Below are 20,221 nucleotides of genomic sequence, written 5' to 3'. Positions count from 1 at the left end.
TAAATTTGTTAAGAGCATTAAAGTGCTATTTGTTTGTTTTACCACAATAAAAATAATTTGTATAAAGCAGATATTTTTTTCTCACTGTCTTAGTTATTAAATAATAAATAAAAACTTAGAATATTTTTATTGAGAGATAAAGACATGGCAATCTGTGAAAATAAAGAGTTAATGTATCTGGAGATATGTGTAGAAGTCTGATGAAAGCATTGTAGAATACACTATTACTATAATTGATTTATCTCTTTTTTTTTAAGTTAAAAGATAGTAAGTTTGTTTTCTCACTCGTTTTCTAATGAGGAAATTGAGTCACGGAAGTTAAGTAACTCCTCCGAAGTTATACAACCAATAGGAGGCCAGAGTCTGTGCTCTTTACCATTATTCTATAGGAATAAATGTAAACATTTTGTGGTCTGAGGGTTTTAGGAAGGTGATGTAACTTAGTGGAGAAAAAACTGGGTAGTGAATTAAATAACTTACATTCTGGTCATAATGCTTTATTTAGCAACTTTGTGATCTTGTGAGACCAAATCATTTGACATAGTTAATTATTTGAATATCAGTTCTTTTAATTATTTAAAAAAGGGCATTTATTTAGGTTATCTCCAAGGTTACTTCTAATTTTGTGAGACTATGATATAAAGATCATAGGATATAAGCATTGTCTACTAATAATAATAGAATTAGGTAATAACAAGACTGTCAGCTACAGCATTTATCCACACACAATTTATCCTGAGAATTACATTGTGAACAGGATGATCTTATAGTAATAAATAGTAATAAAATGCCTCTCTTCCCTAAGTGTTGTTCCAAAGTTATAATAACTTAAATGAATTAACCAGCTTTTGAAAAGGTCACTTTTCCAATAAATGGCAAATGAAGAAAAAAAAAAGGTTAACAAAATGAGTCAGACTCATAAATTGTTCCTTACAAGGGTTATTCCATCTGACATCTATATGCACATAATTATAGCCAAAGCTCTAAAATTGTACAAAAAAGCTTTTTGCCTTTTTTTTTTCCAGTCAGCAGAGCGAAGATTATATCTAACTGCTGCATTTTCACGTGTTTCAAAGCGACCTCGCTCCTCGTAAATGTGCAACCGCTCTGGTTGGAAGCAGCTGCTAGATGTTTTCTGCCTAGAGGTGTGTGATGGGTGGAGAGAATGAAAAATCTAGAGTGGTGTTCACATTGGGAAGGAGAGTCTAGCCTGGGGTGGAGTGGGAGGCTGAAGTAAAAAGCCTACCGTAATAGGTAAAGAGAAACAAACAGGGCATCCTTCACATCAGGGCTGGTACCCACATACACAGGGTAGCATTCAATTTAGAGAAGAGAGAAGGAAATGGTTCCTTCTATGGGGTTCTTTCTGTTGGCTATCACCGGGGTACTTGCATTATGGGCTAGGTCAGCAACAAGGGTTACATAGATGGGAAATGCCATCATACTCCACAGAAATTCCTTGTAGTTTGCTTTGAAGAGACGTCTCACTTTCAATTCTTCATTCAGGAAAACACACACGCGGGCGCGCACACACACACACACAGTTGCATCCTCCCTTGAACAGGCCTGCATTTAATTAGGATTTGTATATTTTCTGTAAACCCCAAAATTGGTACAAAAGGTTTGTGTGGAGGCTTTTCGTGTGGACATATTATTAGTTACATGAAAACTCCTTTTGTTGGGAAAGCAAAAATGTAAGACCTATGATTTAGATCCAAGGAAAGGCCTCAGAGGCAGAGCAGTGGGACCAACTTGAACGTCGCCTGCTGTCAGCCACCTTGTTCTCCTACCATGTAGTCAGAGGTGGTGACAGAAAGAGATGAGATAGATAGATATAGAGGAGAGAGAGAGAGAGAGAGAGAGAGAGAGAGAGAGAGAGAGAGAGAGAGAAAGAAAGTTACTGACATTTACTATCTAAAAGGGATAATTGAGGTATCATTGCACCAACGCTGAGGATACATCAGCAATGTGGTTAAGAGTGCATTTTGAAGAATTTGTGATGACAGAGGTAAAGCAGTGCTTTTTAGATGTCTATACAACTTGAGGGGTAACATTTTATAAATGTTACCCCTCGAGTTGTATAATATCAAAACACACAAGCTGCCAGGCTGGCATGGCTTGATGGTTGAGCGTAAACCTATGACCCAGCAGGTCACAGTTCAATTCCGGGTCAGGGCACTTGCCCGGTTGCAGGCTAGATCCCCAGTGTGGGGCATGCAGGAGGCAGCTGATCAATGATTCTCCCTGATCATTGATGTTTCTATCTCTCTCTCCCTCTCCCTTCCTCTCTGATATCAATAAAAATGCATCAAAAATGCACAAGCTACATAAAATCATTTAAAATTTTAAATTTAGCTTTATTAAAAAATCATATATTGTAGGAAAGTGGAGAGGACAATCAGTTCTTTATTTAAAATACTACAAATATTGGAATCCGGATTTTCTTTTTTTAAATAACTTTAAAGGCAGAAAGGAAAGTGCAATGTGGCAACTGTCAAATTTCCCTTTACCAGCAATTAACAATCATTTGGGAGAGGAAAAGAAGCCGACAGAGTTAGAATCAGAGTGCGGAGGTAGTCTGTTAAAAAACAACAACAACAGTAATGATTTACAATGCTAACATTATGACATGTTTTAATCTCTAATTATCGTCCTGCCATGTACTCTTATTTTTTATCTAATTGATATAAGAAAAACACAATCTCTATATTTGTGTTGCATTAAACACACATGTGTCACTAGAACTGAATACTTCTGTAAACCTGATCTAGTTTTATAAAATGTTCAAAAATATTTAGAATTAATATTGATTCTTGGAACTCAGCCAATCTCTGAAAAGAGTATTGTTAAAAACGGTAAATTAAAAAACAAATATTTCTCTTTAACCTAAAATCTCCTATTGTTCTGAATAAAGGAGCAGTGTTGAAGAATGACTTGGAATTAAACGATTAAGATTTTACTTGCACCCATCCGGTGTGGCTCAGTGGTCGAGTGTTGACCCAGGAACCAAGAGGTCTGGGGTTTGATTCCAGGTGCGGTTACGGTCTGGGTTGCTGGCTTGAACCCCAGTAGAGGGCCTGCAGGAGGCAGCCAATTGATGCCTCTGTCTCATTGATGTTTCTATCTCTACCCCCTCTCCCTCCCTCTTTCTCTAAAATCAATAAAAACATTTTTCAATAAAGACAAGATTTCATTTATCTTATATTCTCTTTAATAGTAGCAATAAAAGCCAACTTGCCCATTACCCCCAATAAAATGCAAGCAAAGGATATCATAAAGTTTTGTACCTGGGAAACACAGGTATTCTTTCTATCGGAAAACAGCAAGCCTTTCATTTTGGTTTGAAAATGCTACCTTTAGCCTCAGTTCTGCATTATTTGAGAAAAGCTGTTGTGAATGTTGCCAAGTCCATTCTGTACACTTCCCTGTTGTGTAGCAATGTTGCTAAGTGTGAAGAACAGTCAGGAAATACACTGCAGAACTATGTAGTGGTGCACTTGCTCTTCTGCCCTACTCTAGACAGACTAAAAAGTAAATTATGGATTTGTTTGTAAGTCAGAGCTGAGTGCAAATCCCACCTTTGCTGCTACAATGCTGCCTAACCTTCGATGGGACCTTTCTTTACCAGTTTGTTTCTTCTTGTTATTAAAGATCCCATGAGTTCTAGTATGACATGGTAAGAAAAAGTAATTGATCTAAAGCAGAAGGCTTAGGTCCCAGGGACAATATACTCTTACTAGCTCTTTGATTTTGCATGTATTTTAATTCTTGTTAGTCTTTTTATTTATTTCTAAAATTATTTTAAAACACTTATTGATAATACTATTATAAGACATAAATAATTTATGTGAAAGTGCTATTTCAATTACATTGCACTAATGTAATGTATTCATTATGCTATTACATACATCATATGTATACTGTACATTTTTATTTACTATATTTACAAAATTTGGATGGTATTTTTTTATAACTGATAAATTGGGCTACTTCAGTGGGTTGTGCAATTTGTACTTCAGCTCTTTAAAATCACTAACTTATCACATTCTAAAGCTTACCTTTTTCAGAGATGAGGAAACTGAGAAACAGAGAAGATGGATGATTTAAAAATATGGAGTAGAGAAACATATGGAGACATAGCGGAGTTCTAAAGATTTGTTAAATGAAAAAAAGTAAACACTTATCAAACCATTATATCCTTTTAACGAAAGGTACTCTGCATTAAAATTAATAGAAAAAGCAAGTCATTACTCTGCATCAGAACTGTGATGATGATGGGCATTGTTACTGCTTTAGGGATAATTCAGATATTTACATTCACTTGCTTCCATTTATATTTGAATGTGTTTACAATGTAATCCAGGGGTCCTCAAACTAAGGCCCGCGGGCCACATGCAAATACAAATATTGTATTTGTTCCCGTTTTGTTTTTTTACTTCAAAATAAGATATGTGCAGTGTGCATAGGAATTTGTTCATAGTTTTTTTTTTAAACTATAGTCCGGCCCTTCAACGGTCTGAGGGACAGTGAACTGGCCCCCTGTTTAAAAAGTTTGAGGACCCCTGATGTAATCAATGCCTTTTTTTTATTTTTTTTCTCTTTAATTATTGAAAGCATTTTGTTTCTTTGCATTTTTAGATCACTGATTTTCAAGTTTCTTAACTTCATTTCTAAGGGAATCAAGTATATTCTCAATGTGAAAAAGTCCATAAACAAAAACACATTTTAAATCTCTTGTTTAAAAACGTGGGAAAATTGTAGAAGTGCTTAGAACGGCTCCCTCTTTTTAGACCTCTAAATACAATTCATTAACAAACACAACAACTTTTACCTCCTAAATACCTCTTCGACCCATTCATTTATTTCCATATTTGGTACCTGTGACCTAATCCCCAAATTACCACTATTTATTTCCTGGACAATAACGTCCTAAGGGGGTTACCAATATTCCTTCAGGTCAATTTCCTAATCCATTTTCCACATTGACGTCAGATTAATCATTCAAAAAAGTAAAATCTGGTCTTGGCACACTGCCCTGCTGAAATGGCATTTTTTGCTCTTTCTTATTTCTCTAGCCTCATGCTGCTCCATACTTCTCCTTGGCTCTCCCCACTCCAGCTACCCTCGTCTTCATTTAGTTCCTCATGCTTCTTATTCTCAGCACAATAACTTTGCTCAGGGTGTTGCCTCTGTCTGGAATGTTATTCCTTCTCTCTTTATCAAATTCAATTCTCAGGTCAGTCATATTTTCCTCAGGGAAGCATTTTTGGAATTCAATTAATTGTCCCTCACCCCAGTATAAGCTTCCATAGAACTATGTTTTCTCTTTACTTCCTTTTTACAATAAAATGCTGTGTTTTTATGTGCAAATATGCTATTACTATCTGTCCTTACTTCAGGACCTATAGTACATATGGGCCGGATTTTTTTCAATATTCATTCATCATTGGATACCCATCCCTTAAAACAATTCAAACCAAAACAACAATAAGTAGCTATGTCTACTGTAGATGTGTTATTTTATTTAACTCTCATGATAAGCCTATAAACTGAGTACAGGTGTTAGTATTATCTTAAAACTAGGCAACTAGAGGTAAAAAGAAAGCAAATAAATTGTGGAGGCGACATATCTGTTAAATGGAAAATGTGGATTTTTAAACTAAAATTTTGTAGGACTCTGTTCCAGAAACCTGCTAAGAACCTCTATGTGGTGCCTTACAGGGTAGAGGCACTGAAGATGGACAATCATAATCCATGATGAAAGAATGTGTGTTTCTACCCATACATTCAAAAATTGAATTTTGAATAATTCATTCAATATATGGTTTAAGTTGAACAACATCATACAAAGGCTCCAAATTTGATGAAATTCCTTTGGTGTTTTCTATGTGATATAATACAAACAAACAGAGAGAATGTAATTGTGTTTACATACGTTATGTCTAAAGCAATGCAGCCCCTGTATATATACTAAAATCTGCAAACAAATATATGAAAGTTTTCTTGTAGACTAAATAATATTCCTATGTTTAGTAGAGGATTTTGATGGTGTTTTCTCAACATCTAACTTCAACTAAATTTAACTTGGCAATTCACTTGTTGATTAGTGAGAGGTGATCAAGTTTTATTCCATTAAGCTGTTACTTTAGAATATGGTACCTTTCTTCATATAGAGTCCACCTACTTTGTGATTAGCACTTAGGCATTATGCATGTAAATATATATGTAGAGTAGATGCTGTACTTTCGCTGAGTTTGGTCTATTGGGAGACATAGAGAAGATGACAATGCAATTTGATAGTGTGTAAAATACAGAGTACTGTGTAAAATTCATGGAAAAATTTTAGAACCAATAATTGTTAGCCAATTGAATATTGGGAAGAAGGACTATTTTTCTTCTTTTGTAAAATCATAGAGTTATCGAAGTTTTCATTCAGAGACCCAAGAGTAGTTTGTTATGACTGTAGTGTGGGATGTTTCAGAGTTAGACAAGATGGTCATGGAGATAGTGAAAAATGAAGCTCAAAATGTTAGCATTGGCCAGATCATGAAGAAGCTTGAGGTTAAGGACAGTCAACATTTTCCTGAATGTTAATGGACATAAAAAACATGTAGCAGAAGAGTGATGCATTTATATTGTTATGTAAATAACATTATCTTTGGGAAGAATGTGTTATAGAGATGGAGGGGGGCTTTTTTCTAGTAGAAATAGCAATTTAGAAGCAGGGTATGTATTTTGTTAAATGTAAAAGCATGATTGTTGTACTAAGGTTGCATTAAAGCTTTAAAAAATGGAAGAATGAAACTAATATGATTGAAAATGAGTCATTAAGGTTGGGAGTAAGCAAACATTAAACCAGATATTGAACTTTCCTAATCGATAGAATGGGGATGTGATATCTTTCTGTCTTTTGTCCCATAGAAACTGTCTTAGAATTTGTTCACATTAGTCTCCTCAGTTTGGGGTGAGGATTTACGCATGTTTTTTTTTAATTTTATTTTAGTATAGATGATTTCATTTAAAAATATCAAAATAAGTAAAATATTAAAACATCTGGCATGTAACAGGTTCATTTGTAAGTAAGATCATTTTAGGTAAGTACATGGCTATTAAATGGCTCAACCAAGGGATGAATCCAGACCCATCACTCTCCGTGGGAATTAATCACTACTGATTGTTTGCTGGGTGAAAGATGAAATGCATCAAACAATTAAGGAGATGATTTTATTCAAGCCATTCCAATAGGAAGCACTCTTGATATTAAGCGCCATTTCAAAGAAAAGGAGGGAGCACTGGGTTTATAGAGCAGGTAAACAAGGCAGTCATCAGTGAGACTTAGGAAGTAATGAGGAAGGATGAACAGCCAGCCTTACTGGAAGGGTGGAGGCAATTAATGTCACAGAATATGTGAGGACAGGATGGCCCTTTGTGATTAGCTATTTTTCAGAACATAAAAGGGTGGGGGTTTTCTTGACCACCACTGCTTCCCAGAAATATCAGGCTCAGGTAAAGTTCAATGCTGTCATCTGTTACTCAATTAAAATGATTTGCTGATTTGCAAAAGCTGTGTAGTGGAGATAATTCAGCAGCTCCTGCTAAATAGAGGATAACTGTTATTTTAGTAATTCTAATTACTAGAGTGCCTCTGTGTAATATAATGGACATGTATATATTAGATAGATTATTCCAAAATCTTCAATTTTTTTTTCTATTTTTCCCCCAGGCTTCAAAACTTGATTCCTGCTATGTACTTGCTGTTTCCATATTTAAATTATCTGGGAACTTAAGGTTCCAAATGCTCAAAACCCAACTCATTATCATCTTTTCCAAAACATGCTCATTTCATATTCCTTCTACAAATATCTATACAAGCATTCACCCTAAAAACTCAGAGTGACCCAAGACTCCTCCCAATCTTTTATTCCACACAGAAAATCAGTATAAAAATATTGTTAATTTTATAGTCTAAATTGATCTATAGTGAGTTCTTTTGCTTTTATGTCCACTGCAGTTTCTTTATTTACTTATTGGAATAGTTGCCTTGTCTTACTCTTATTCAGTGGTCGGCAAACTCATTAGTCAACAGAGCCAAATATCAACAGTACAACGATTGAAATTTCTTTTGAGAGCCAATTTTTTTAAACTTAAACTATATACGTAGGTACATTGTTATTAACTTAATTAGGGTACTCCTAAGGCTTAGGAAGAGCGACACTGAATGGGCCAAAGAGCCGCATGTGGCTCGTGAGCCATAGTTTGTTGACCATGGTCTAGGTCATGGGTGGGCAACCGCTGGCACGCGTGCCAAACATGGCATGGCAGTAACTTTGCTGGCACGCGAAACCCTCTCTTATAATCTTCCATTTACAATTTTTTTCTTAATATCAACTTTTTAATTTTTCAGGTAAATTCAGTGTAGGTGCATCTTAGATAAATAAATAATTTTACATAACAAGTTATCTTAAAGACCATAGACATGGATTGACAAGAGAGGGGAAGAAGAATTTCTATACCTCTGCCTTAATTCTCCCTGCCTTCCTAGATCTGACCAGTGTTTTGGTTTCATCCACATATGCTTGTGAATCTTTGTTCTCAGTGATGAATTTTGTTAAGTCTCCTAATAGGAGTAGCCTGACGGATGAAAGTAGTAGCTTGTGCATATCTCTGAAGGTCACGAAATATAAACCTGATGTAAAATCTCTGTCATCTGTGATGCAGCAGCAAAGATCCCATTGATAACATCAAACAGAGTCATAAAGTTTTCTGTCAGACTATCAGTGTACATGTATACATTAAAAAATAAATGTATTTTTCATCATCATATACTGTGTTTTTGTCGCTCGAATGAATTTTATTATTTATTCAAGGTTCTTCACATATGTACACCTTAAGAGATATCAAGTAGGCGTAACATATTCTTAAAAAATTAGGGTTGGCACACAGAAGTATTTTGAGTCAGAGATTTTGCTGGTTTTGGCACGCACTCACAAAAAGGTTGCCCACCCCTGGTCTAGGTCATCCACTCTTCCCAGTTAAGTAGTAACAGAAAATATTTCTTGCTCACTAAGGAAAGAAAGAAAGAGAGAGAGAGAGAAAGAGAGAGAGAGAGAGAGAAAGAAAGAAAGATTACATAATATTTCTCTTTTTATACTAGGATTATGAAATTTTACCAATGTACTGTTATATGTAAACATTTATTTTTTCATGGATCACAAAAAACTGTATGCCATGGCATCAGATGATTTTCCTAGACTCCTCTGCTCTCAATTTACATCTTTTTTTTTTTTTGGCCTTTAAACTGGCATCCAATAAACACGTACATTTGCATTCCGCAGTATGTCTCTCATTCTTGTCATACAAAGCCCTTCTTACCCTGTGCGGTACGCCTATGCATCTTGTGAGACCCTGCTCACAGTTCATTTTCATTCATGTGCCTTTGAAGACTATTGCATTGAACATAAACTTGTGTGCTTTTATAGTTTCTATTGTTTCTATAGTTTCATTTTCACAGTTACCGCTTCTCTCTCCCACACCCACTCCTACATAATTACACCTATGCTTGCATATATTGTGTAACAATACATATACACACAGTATGCATCTTGAGAGTCCAGTATGCATCCTGTATTACCCACAAAGGAGTTGTTCTTCTGAAAACTCCATGGAAACAAGCTGTGGCTGAAGGACTAATGTCATTTCCAATCACAATCACTGAGCTACATAATAGAACACAAGGCAAAGTTTTTCCCAGTGTTGCCCATTCCACATCCCAGTAGCGGAGGAGCTGGGTCAGTGCTCCACTTTTCATGCAGCTTAAGTGCCCTACCCCAACTCTGTAGATCCCTCTTCCAAAATCTGATTAGCCTGGCTTGGTTAGACGTCTGTACTCACCTGGAATGCAATGCGCAGATGGAGACCTGCACACTTGAGACCATGTTTGCCTCCCAGTGTTCCTCTCAATGGACACTGTTGCTATAGGCCTGGTGTGGGTCCTAATTTGCTTCTGTCTTGTTTTCCTTATATTTATGCACTTATGCAATGGCAACCAGAACAGGATCATGTTGGGGCACTGACGGTCTCCCCAGATACCATTATTGATTTAGCAATAATTTGGGGTATTGCTGGCTTAGTTTGTACAACAGAAGCAGAACGTCAAAGGGAAAGGGGAATTCTTTCAACTTCTGGAATTAGGAAGGCTTATGAGAAAGAGCCTCAAGTTGCAGGATATGAAACAAATGACTAGATCTCATGGAGGCCCTAAGAAAACTCAGAAAATTATTGAGCTTTGCAACAGCTGGTGACTTTAGGGGGGAAAAAAGTATTTTGATCCTTCAGCTGGCATGATTAATGATGGAATTGAAGATACTAAGTGCTTTGCCAAGGTTACAAAAGGATAAAGTGAGGAAAAGGAGCCAGATCTCCTACTACCCAGGGTTTTTTTCTTCACTCTTCAGTAATCTTTTTCAGTATTCTTTCCTGTATCACACCCTTACAGCTAAAGTTGGAGGTGTAAAATGCTTATGGTATTTTCAACTACATTAACACTGAGTGAACATTTTAACCAAATGCAATGTTTACTTACAAAACTCTTTACATGTTCTACTACATAGATGAGTGTCAAATAAGTTATATAGGCACAAAGGTTTAATTTTTGATTTCATTGAAATTATAATCAAATTGCCTGGAAATATGTCTGTTTGGTGGGAGAACTCATAAAATTTTCATGAAAATATTCATGCTGCCCTAAGTAAAGTCTTTCTACCTTCTACTGCAATGCACAATCTACATTGCTAATTTGTTCACAGAAGATTCTCAGTAGGTAACTATTTCCAAATCACTATTTTTTTTCAAATAAGTTTTTGTGACTGTTTTTTTATTTCTATTTTTATTCAATTTATTTGTAACTGTTCTTAGAAAATTGATATCAGTAGTTAATTAATTTTATATTTCCATTAGACCTCTAAAATTTCTAATTTGTTATAGCATCTCTATATTTTATTTTTAAAATAGTGGATAGAGCATTGGCCTGTAGAGTGAATGGTCCCAGGTTTGATTCCAGTTAAGGGCACATACCTCAGTTGCAGGCTTGATCCCTGGCCCAGGTTGGGGCATGTGAGGAAGCAAACAATTAATGTGTCTCTCTCACATTGATGTTTCTCTTTCTCTGTCCCTGCCCCTCCATTCAACTCTCTCTAAAAATCAGTGGAAAAAATATCCTCAGGTAAGGATTAACAACAAAATATATCTTGTCAAACAGTCCTTTGTGGGATACTGTATTAGAAACACTGTTTTTTGTGTGTTTGTGTGTGTTCCACTTAAACCTATTATTCAATATACTCCAATGATTTTACATAATCTATTGTATTAAAAAATCTAAGTCTTAAATATAAAAGAGTGTTCCTTAAGATTCTATAAATCCACAATTTTATTGCATTTCTTATATTACCTAGAGATAGAAATATAATAGTGTTTATATACAGTGTTCATGGTATTTTCAGCTACATTAACACTGAGTATACTGAAAATGCTACTTGTATAAACATTATTGCAATAGGATTTTATATCACAAGTAATGGAGAACATATTTGGGAGAACTAATTACACAAACAAGAGCACTAAAGACAGTGTGGGTAAGGAATTTCAGACTAAAACAACAAAAAAAATCAGGGCCTTGTTGATATCAAGGCCGCTGAGGGAGGAAGAGAGTGTCAGTACCTTCATCTGTGAAAGGATTAATATCAAATGAAGAGCAATAGTTATTACGGAAATAAGACCTGTATTCCAATAGATACTCCATCCATTTCAGAGTTGGAATATGTAATTTGTACCATTTCCTGAAAACATGTGATAAAGTTCATAAAGTACTGAATATCATCTTGTGTTTTTTTTAACTTTGTTTTAGCAGTTTTATTGAGATAATAATTTACATACCATATAGCACACCTATTTAAATATACAGTATAATTCTTAAAAAATATGTATATTCACAGAGATGTGCAACCCCCACCAAAATCTAATCTAAGAACATTTTCCTCATTCCAAAATGGATGTCTACATACATTAGCAGACATTTCACATTTTCCTAACCACTCCCAACCACCGGCTCCAGGCAACCAATGATCTACTTTCTGTCTCCATAGGGTTGCCTGTTCTGGACATTGCATATAAATGGGACCATGATATATCTGGTTTTGTGAGGGCTTTCTTTCCTTCCGCATAATACTTTCAAGGTTTGTCTGAGTGGTAGTCATTGTTTTCCACTAGTTGAGTTATTCCCCCAATTTCTGAAATGTTTAAATTGTAGTTGTTTGCTACCATTTTCATTATTTCTGTGGGAGGATGGATGGCCTCTCCAAGAGAAATCTTTGTCACTCTGGTAGTCCACCTTTTCATTTTGTTTCCTAAACAAAATATTTTACAGGTTTAAGATATCACCTATTTTTGGTATCATTTTAAACTAGTTTATCAGCATAGAATATTGCTCTCTTTTTAGCCTTTCAATTACATAATAGTCAATATAAAAAAAATAACAGACCCAGAAAAGAAGACAGAAGTATGGCTCACATAAAAAAAAAAATACATCTTTACAAAATAGCATGTACTCCAGTTATATAATATTTTTGAAACTGCTTACAGTCTTACAAACTGCAAAAGAAAACTGCTGTGGTCTTATAAAGTGAGCAGGATTTTGGACAGGTTCCCTATGGTTTTCCCTTAAAGCCCTGGGATTTTTTTAAAGGTCAGCAACTGACTGGTTTGTCATTTGATATATAGGTGACTTGAAATAAATCAAAACAAGGCATAGAAAATATTTTTAAATGAGAATTGTATAGTGGACATCCTACAGAGAAACCTTTATATGCGTTAGATCCCTGGAAATATAAGGGGAGATAGATGTTTTGAGAAATATCAGTAGGGTGCTCAGAGACAATACAGTACAAAAATATAGTTTGTAAAATATTACACAAAAGGTTGATGTAGTATTCATAATGCAGATCTTTATCTTATGAGCAATTATCCAATGCCTAGGGCATTGCTCAAAAAGGAATAAGTCCATATAATGGGGCCTCCTGTTGTGCCACTTGAGAAGAAAACTCTGCAAGGACCAAAACATGAAAAAACAAAGCTACTTTCACTGGGAACCTTGAAACAACTAATTGACGTCCTAGATTAAATTTAACTTTTTTTGTGTAGGTATGGGCATGAAGATTTTAAGGGAACTAAGTTCACTGCTTTAATAATAAATAACTTCATCGATATTAAGGGTGAATGTGTGCCAGGAATGCAGGCCATTCATTTCTTCATTTAAAAAAATTAAAGAAAAAAACATGTTGAAGTCATAATATGATATTTAGATGTTGGGGTGACAAATTTAAAGTGTTCATTTATATCACATAGATTACTGCAGTCAGAGAACACTCAATACATGTTTTTCAAAATAACAGTTTAAAAATATAATTATTGCAAGTCAATATTCTACTTGTTATTACATATTGTAGAGTTGGCTCTGACTTCCTTTGACTCAATGAATGACTGATGTCCCAATGTCCTGTTCTCAACAGTCCTGCTCAGCTCCTATAGACTCCTGCCTACGGCTTCTTTCATGGAGGCAATCCATGTCATATCTGATCTTCTTTCCCACTACCTTCTATTTGTTTCCAGCAGTATTGTCTTTTCCAAAGAACTTACCGTCTCATAATGTGCCTGAAGTAGGACAGCTTCCCTTTTGTCATTTTTGCCTCCAGCGTGTTTCAGGCTTAATTTGCTCTAGGACCTTCTTATTCAAGTCTCATAAGAGATAAGACTCTACAGCAAAAATTATTTGAGTAGCTACATATGAATTTAGGAATACATACTATTACTGCATTTTGATGATAAGATCATTAGTAAAGGCTTAATGTTATAATTATGTATATATTAATGTTATAGTTTTATATACACTAGAGAAGTGACGGCGAACCTGTGTGTCAGAGGTGACACGCAAACTCATTTTTTTGGTTGATTTTTCTTTGTTAAATGGCATTTAAATATATAAAATAAATATCAAAAAAATAAATCTTTGTTTTACTATGGTTGCAAATATCAAAAAATTTCTCTATGTGACACGGCACCATAGTTAAGTTAGGGTTTTTCAAAATGCTGACACGCCGAGCTCAAAAGGTTCGCCATCACTGCACTAGAGACCTAGTGCACAAAATTCTTGCACTCGGGGAGGGGGGCCCCTCAGCCCAGATTGTGACAGGGTGCAGGCCAGGCTGAAGGACTCCACTGGTGCATGATCAGGGCCTGGGAGGGATGTAGGGAGGGACGCGGGAAGTTGGCCAGCTGGTTAAGGACCTCGGTAGGGCTCCAGGGCATGTCCGTCCTGTCTCGCTCAGTCCTGATTGGCCAGACCCCAGCAGCAAACTAACCAACCAGTCAGAGCGCCTGCCCCCTGGTGGTCAGTGCATGTCATAGCGAGCAGTTGAGCAGCCTCAGCATATCATTAGTATATTATGCTTTGATTGGTTGAATGGCCGACCAGATGACTGGACACTTAGCATATTAGGCTTTTACTGTAAGTAGTGTTGGGCTTCTTGAGATATTACCTAACAAAAGTTCTTCCCTGAAAGCCAAACCTCACTGCTAAACAAAGACAGTATTCCTCTTTACTAGTCCTGAATGATACTATAAGCATCACAGGGTAGGAGCTATGTGTGTTTTGTTCCTCATGACCCAGTTTTGCGGAGCCACTCAGTTCTCCTTTTAGTTGCTTGATTTTGTTCAAGATGCATTCTTGTCAAACAGGAAGGTTTCTAATTAATACAAACGCATTTTTATGATTTCCCTTATGTGTATATCCCATTGTTTATTTCAGTTGCCATCTGGGAAGTGTGAAGAAAGACATATTTGTTTAGTATTATCAATGCTCATGTCCAAAGTACTTCAATTTTAATTATGATACAGTAGTTATGTCACCATCAAATGCTCCATTTGTTTTACTTATCACGACATAGTTAATAAACTAAAATTATTAATTGCATTTTCTTTGAAGATAGTTTCTTGAACTGTGCTTCTTAATCAAGTTATAAGTGATATAAATTCAAGATATTTTCAGTCATGTAACAAATTTCTTGATGACATCGACATTCTGTACACAGAAATGTAATGTTTCTAAGCAATATTGTTTTTCTTCATATAACTTGACACTCAATCAAAACAACTGAGTAAGGGACAGAGCTGGAAAGAATTGTCATAAACAAAATACCATTATAAATCACTGTATGGCATCTCGACCTGTCAAGATGATTCATTAGTCATTATTCCAATTTCAGTTCTGAGCCATTGACATATAATCAAGAACCAGGCAGAGAGACTGGATAGTTTGTCGAGTCCACCAACATCCCAGTCTTGCCATGAAGAGGCAGTTTTAGAAAGACAATACTTCCTTGCAGATGAGCATTTATTGAAAACTGTGGACTGAAAAGTATAATTTAAAATGTCTATTTAATAAACTGGAAAGACAGTACCCTGCCATTATCTTGGCTGCCATATTTCCTCCAGTTTTAGAACCTCATCAAATGTTCAGATCCCTATTACCAACCGTTTGTTAAAGGAAAACAAAATTCTACTAATGACTTTCCTACTAACTCCTTTTAAATCATTCATCTCCAAGTAGGAGTTATCTGAGCTAGTTCTACCTTTGATTTCTACTGCACAGGCCTTAAATATTTTCCTTTATGATCCTAAACTTTTTGGGGAGGAGGCTAACTTTTCATTTGAAAATTCTTCCTATAACATTCCCATGATTTATTTAAATTGAAACCAGGTGTTTTGTTCGTTTGTTGTTGTTTTCTTGTACTTCAAACTAGCCAATTATTTCCAACAGGAGCCATTCAAAATTGAATATTCTTATTCATGCATTCAATATAACAGAATAGTCCCTTATTTTATTTTCAATAAATGCTTAGAAATTTAACCTTATCCACTTTATAGTCCCATCAGCAATTTATGAGAGTTCTAATTTCTCCATGTCCCCCCCAACATGTGTTATTAAGTGCCTTTTTTTTTATTATAGCCATTCTAGTGGGTATAAAATGTTTTCTTATTATGGTTTTGACTTGCATTTCCCAGAGATAACTGATTTGAATGTCTTCTCATATGCTTATTCATATTTGTATATTATCTCTGGAGCAATATCTATTCAGATCATTTACCCACCTTTTAAAAAATTTGATTTTTTTTGTTTTTACTTGTTAGTTCTTTTTACAATATAGATTAGATACACGTTCCTTATAAGATGCATACATGACTTCCAAATATTTTCTCACAGTCTGTGGGCTGTCCTTTGACTTTCTTGATAATCTTTTTGGAAGCACAGACTTTCATAATTTTCTGGAAGTCCAATTAATCTAGTTTTTGTTTTTATAGTACTATGAAAATGATTTTAATATATGTTGTGAAGAATCTTAGATTTAATAAGGTTTATTGGTGCTATCATGTCTTAAAATTTTTTCCATTTCATTTTTCTGTAGGGTTATTGAGTATGGAATCTTTTTGGTGCAATGTCCTTTGTTCCTATTTAGTACAGGTAGAAGGTAATTTCCTGCTCGCTTTGTAAATAATTCCTCTTCTTTCAGTAAATACAATAAAAACCCCTAGCTTCCTTAGAGGAATGCTGGAAATATTCCTTTAATTTTCCTTGCTTAATAAATCTTTCCTTTTATACAAAGGTTAGTCAAATATTATGTTAATATTTATATTTTACACCACTGACTAGATTAATTTCAGGTTTAGTGAGTATAATATATTGCATTTAAGAAAAACAAAATAGCCCTAACCAGTTTGGCTCAAAGGATAGAGCGTCAGCCTGTGGACTCAAGGGTCCGAAGTTCACTTCCGGTCAAGGGCATGTACCTTGGTTATGGGCACATACCCAGTAGGGAGTGTGCAGGAGGCAGCTGATTAATGTTTCTTTCTCATCGATGTTTCTAACTCACTATCCCTCTCCCTTCTTCTCTGTAAAAAAATCAATAAAATATATTTTTAAAAAAGAAAAACAAAATAAATAATATAAATTTTACTAGAGTAAATTATAGCCAACATATTTAAAAATATTCCTTGCATTTGCATAACACCTCATAATATTCTATGTCACTTTAATAGACATTGAATCACTTGACAATCATGAACATACAACCAATTAAAATAGTCAATGGTTACAATAAGGAAATTACATTTCAGAGAGATAAAGAGTAATAGAAATATTTTAATTTGCTTTGTGTGCTTCACAGTATACAAAGCAATTTTACTGACTGTCTCTTTTGATCTTGTCACTGATTTTGTGAGGTGCTTGTGGAATATTTCAATTTCTAGGGCAGCCTAAGGGTTATTTGTTAGCAATAAATTATGTAGGTATCTAGATAAATATATGTAAAAATTTATCTTCAGTTTCTAATCAAATATGGAGTATTATTTTTGTCATATTTTAAATAAATCATTGGGTAATAAAGATGATAATTAGACAATTTCCAGAATATTTAATCACCAAAAAGAAATGATTATCTGGATAGAAAATCATGCCTATAAACATTTCAACGAGTCTATTTACCTGTGTAATAGAAAAATATTTACCATTTCTTAAGTATAAGACCTCTTCTAATTTACCTAAACTCATTTACATAATTTAAATGGATGTTCCTAGTTAATGCTGTTGCTCCCTGACTTGGACTTTGTTCCTGCCACCTAACGGGTTAATGTTTTTGCTGGTTCATTCTGAATGTTTTCCAACTTTGTCCACTCAAGCTTTGTATTTAATTGTCACTTGTTTAGCAACTTAATTTTCTAGTATTTCCACTTTATCTGGTTGCCATACCTTACTTCCTGAGTGATCCTTCTAAAAATGTGTTATTTTATATTCTTATGTCTTAGACTCTAAGATATCCTAAATATCTCTTTCCATTCTGCTTTCCCATGCTACTATATATTTTTTTAAATATATTTTATTGATATTTTACAGAGAGGAAGGGAGAGAGATAGAGAGTCAGAAACATCGATGAGAGAGAAACATCGATCAGCTGCCTCCTGCACATCCCCCACTGGGGATATGCCCGCAACCCAGGTACATGCCCTTGACCGGAATCGAACCTGGGACCTTTCAGTCCACCGGCCGACGCTCTATCCACTGAGCCAAACCGGTTTCGGCACTACTATATTTTTGATCATTGCAAAAGGTACTTTCCTCTAAGTGACTTATTATCATACTGGTATGCCACCTTTAAAAGTCAGAATTTGAAGCTCCTTCTTGCTTATAAGGAAACTAAACAAACTCGTGTAATTAGCCATTTTTTCATTGTTAATGTATCCCTGTGACAACATTGTAAACCCAAAAAGAATTCAGTAGTGTTAAAGAGGTTCTAAATGCAGAATAACAGAGCCCTAATACAGATAAAAGATGATCTCTTCTGCTTAAAATAAGTCCAGAGGTAGACAAGTCAATTGTGGTATATCAATTTAGCTCCATAAACTCTATAGGAGCCAGGTAACTTTCAATTCTCTAATCTACAGTTCCTAAGATATGGCTTTACTGCTGGAATACCAGCCATCCTAACTGCCTTAAACTTGATGTTGGAGGCACAGGGGAAGAGTCCGGACTCTTCTTAAGGGCTCTTCCAGGAGACTGCACACAGTACTCTCACTTATATGGGAACACTGAACCTTAACACATGGGCCAAACACAGTTGCGAAGAAACCTAGAAAAAGTAGTGTTTAATGTGGGCAGCAATTTTTGCCTCTAAGGTGCCTTTTCCCAGCATTAATGTCCTTGAGTCCATTTCTAAATAAACTGGAACAAGTGTCCTTTCAATGAGAACTACATCCTATATCTCCAGGCTGTTTGATAATACTCAAGTTTGTCATATTTCACTCCCCCATAGGGAAAGTGTGAGGTGTGTATATAAATATAATCATGTGCTATACAAATAGAAAACAAATTAAAGGGCATATAGAACACCATATTTATATGAATTTTGTGCTTTAAAAAACAACGTTTTACATTTTATCTGTCTTCTGAATATTCAGCAACTTGTTAAATTAATTTGAAGTCAGCAAACTATTACACTAATTTGCATTTTTAACTGGGAAGAGTTTTTTGAAATATAGCATCTGTCTCTGCCAAGTGCAATGCTGTATTTTCTCAAAGTTTTAGGGTTCTGCACGACTCATTGCCAATCACGTATAAGCTGCAGCAAAATGGAAAAATCCTCACAAAGAGTTCCACCAAAAAAAATCCTTAATGCTCTGATTATGAAATAGGAACACCTTTAAAGTGTTTACCTCAAAAAGGAACAAAAGCAGGAAAGACGTAGTGACTTTGCACACAATTTTCAGAAATAAATTATCTGGCAGCGCTGCTAAGCTCCCTGAAAGCTGCTTTCTCATAGTTATTAGATGTTCTGCACCCAACTACAGGGAGAACAAGAGACTCTCAACCAAGGGAACTGAGGTAAAGAGGTATTTCGTGAAAATAGTTTTTTTCTGTTATTTTTAAATTACAGCACATAACAATAGACCTAAAAGTGACATTTTAAAGATGTATTCTATTGCACAATATAAACATTTCTATGACTACAGTTAGATTACCTTTAATCCTCATATTGCACTCTAAGGAAAATGTCAAACTTGAGTCAAACTGGCTTTAAAAATAGGGGGATTGATTGTTTTCTTTCAAATATGTCTACAGATAACCTGACTTTAGGCCCAGCAAATTGGGCTCTGGTTCCAGGTTTCTATGATTCTCTGGGTTTTGCCTCTCCTCACTCCCCCACCCCCTCCCCAGGTTAGTGTGAGACAGGCCTTGCCCAAGAACACCAAAGAAGAGAGGCCATTTTCTTTATCATCAGTGTTTCCTAAATGAAGCAGAGAAACCTTCCCCAGAGCTCCTGAAGATATTCAGACCTGGGTTCATAAGGAAATCATGGCTGAGATAATGTTTATTATGTGGAGTGGGGTATCAGGCCACTTACTAAAGGTTATGCCATATTTTAAATTCAGAGTCTTACTGGTGCACCAATATGGTTTTTCTACATTGAGTGGCCATCCTGGTTGGGTCTCAGCTCTGCCTCACATCATCCTCACAGGCTGGGCCTGCATCTAGGAGCAGCTTCCATTTGGGGAAGGGCAGAGAGAGAACCACAGCCTGACTCTTAGGCCAGAAGGGTACCCTTCTCTTCTCCTCACTCTT

This window comes from Myotis nattereri (genome assembly GCF_964212035.1).
Source record: "Myotis nattereri genome assembly, chromosome: 5".
NCBI lineage: Eukaryota > Metazoa > Chordata > Mammalia > Chiroptera > Vespertilionidae > Myotis > Myotis nattereri.
The sequence above is the reverse complement of the archived record's forward strand: the minus strand, read 5'-3'. Positions refer to the sequence as shown.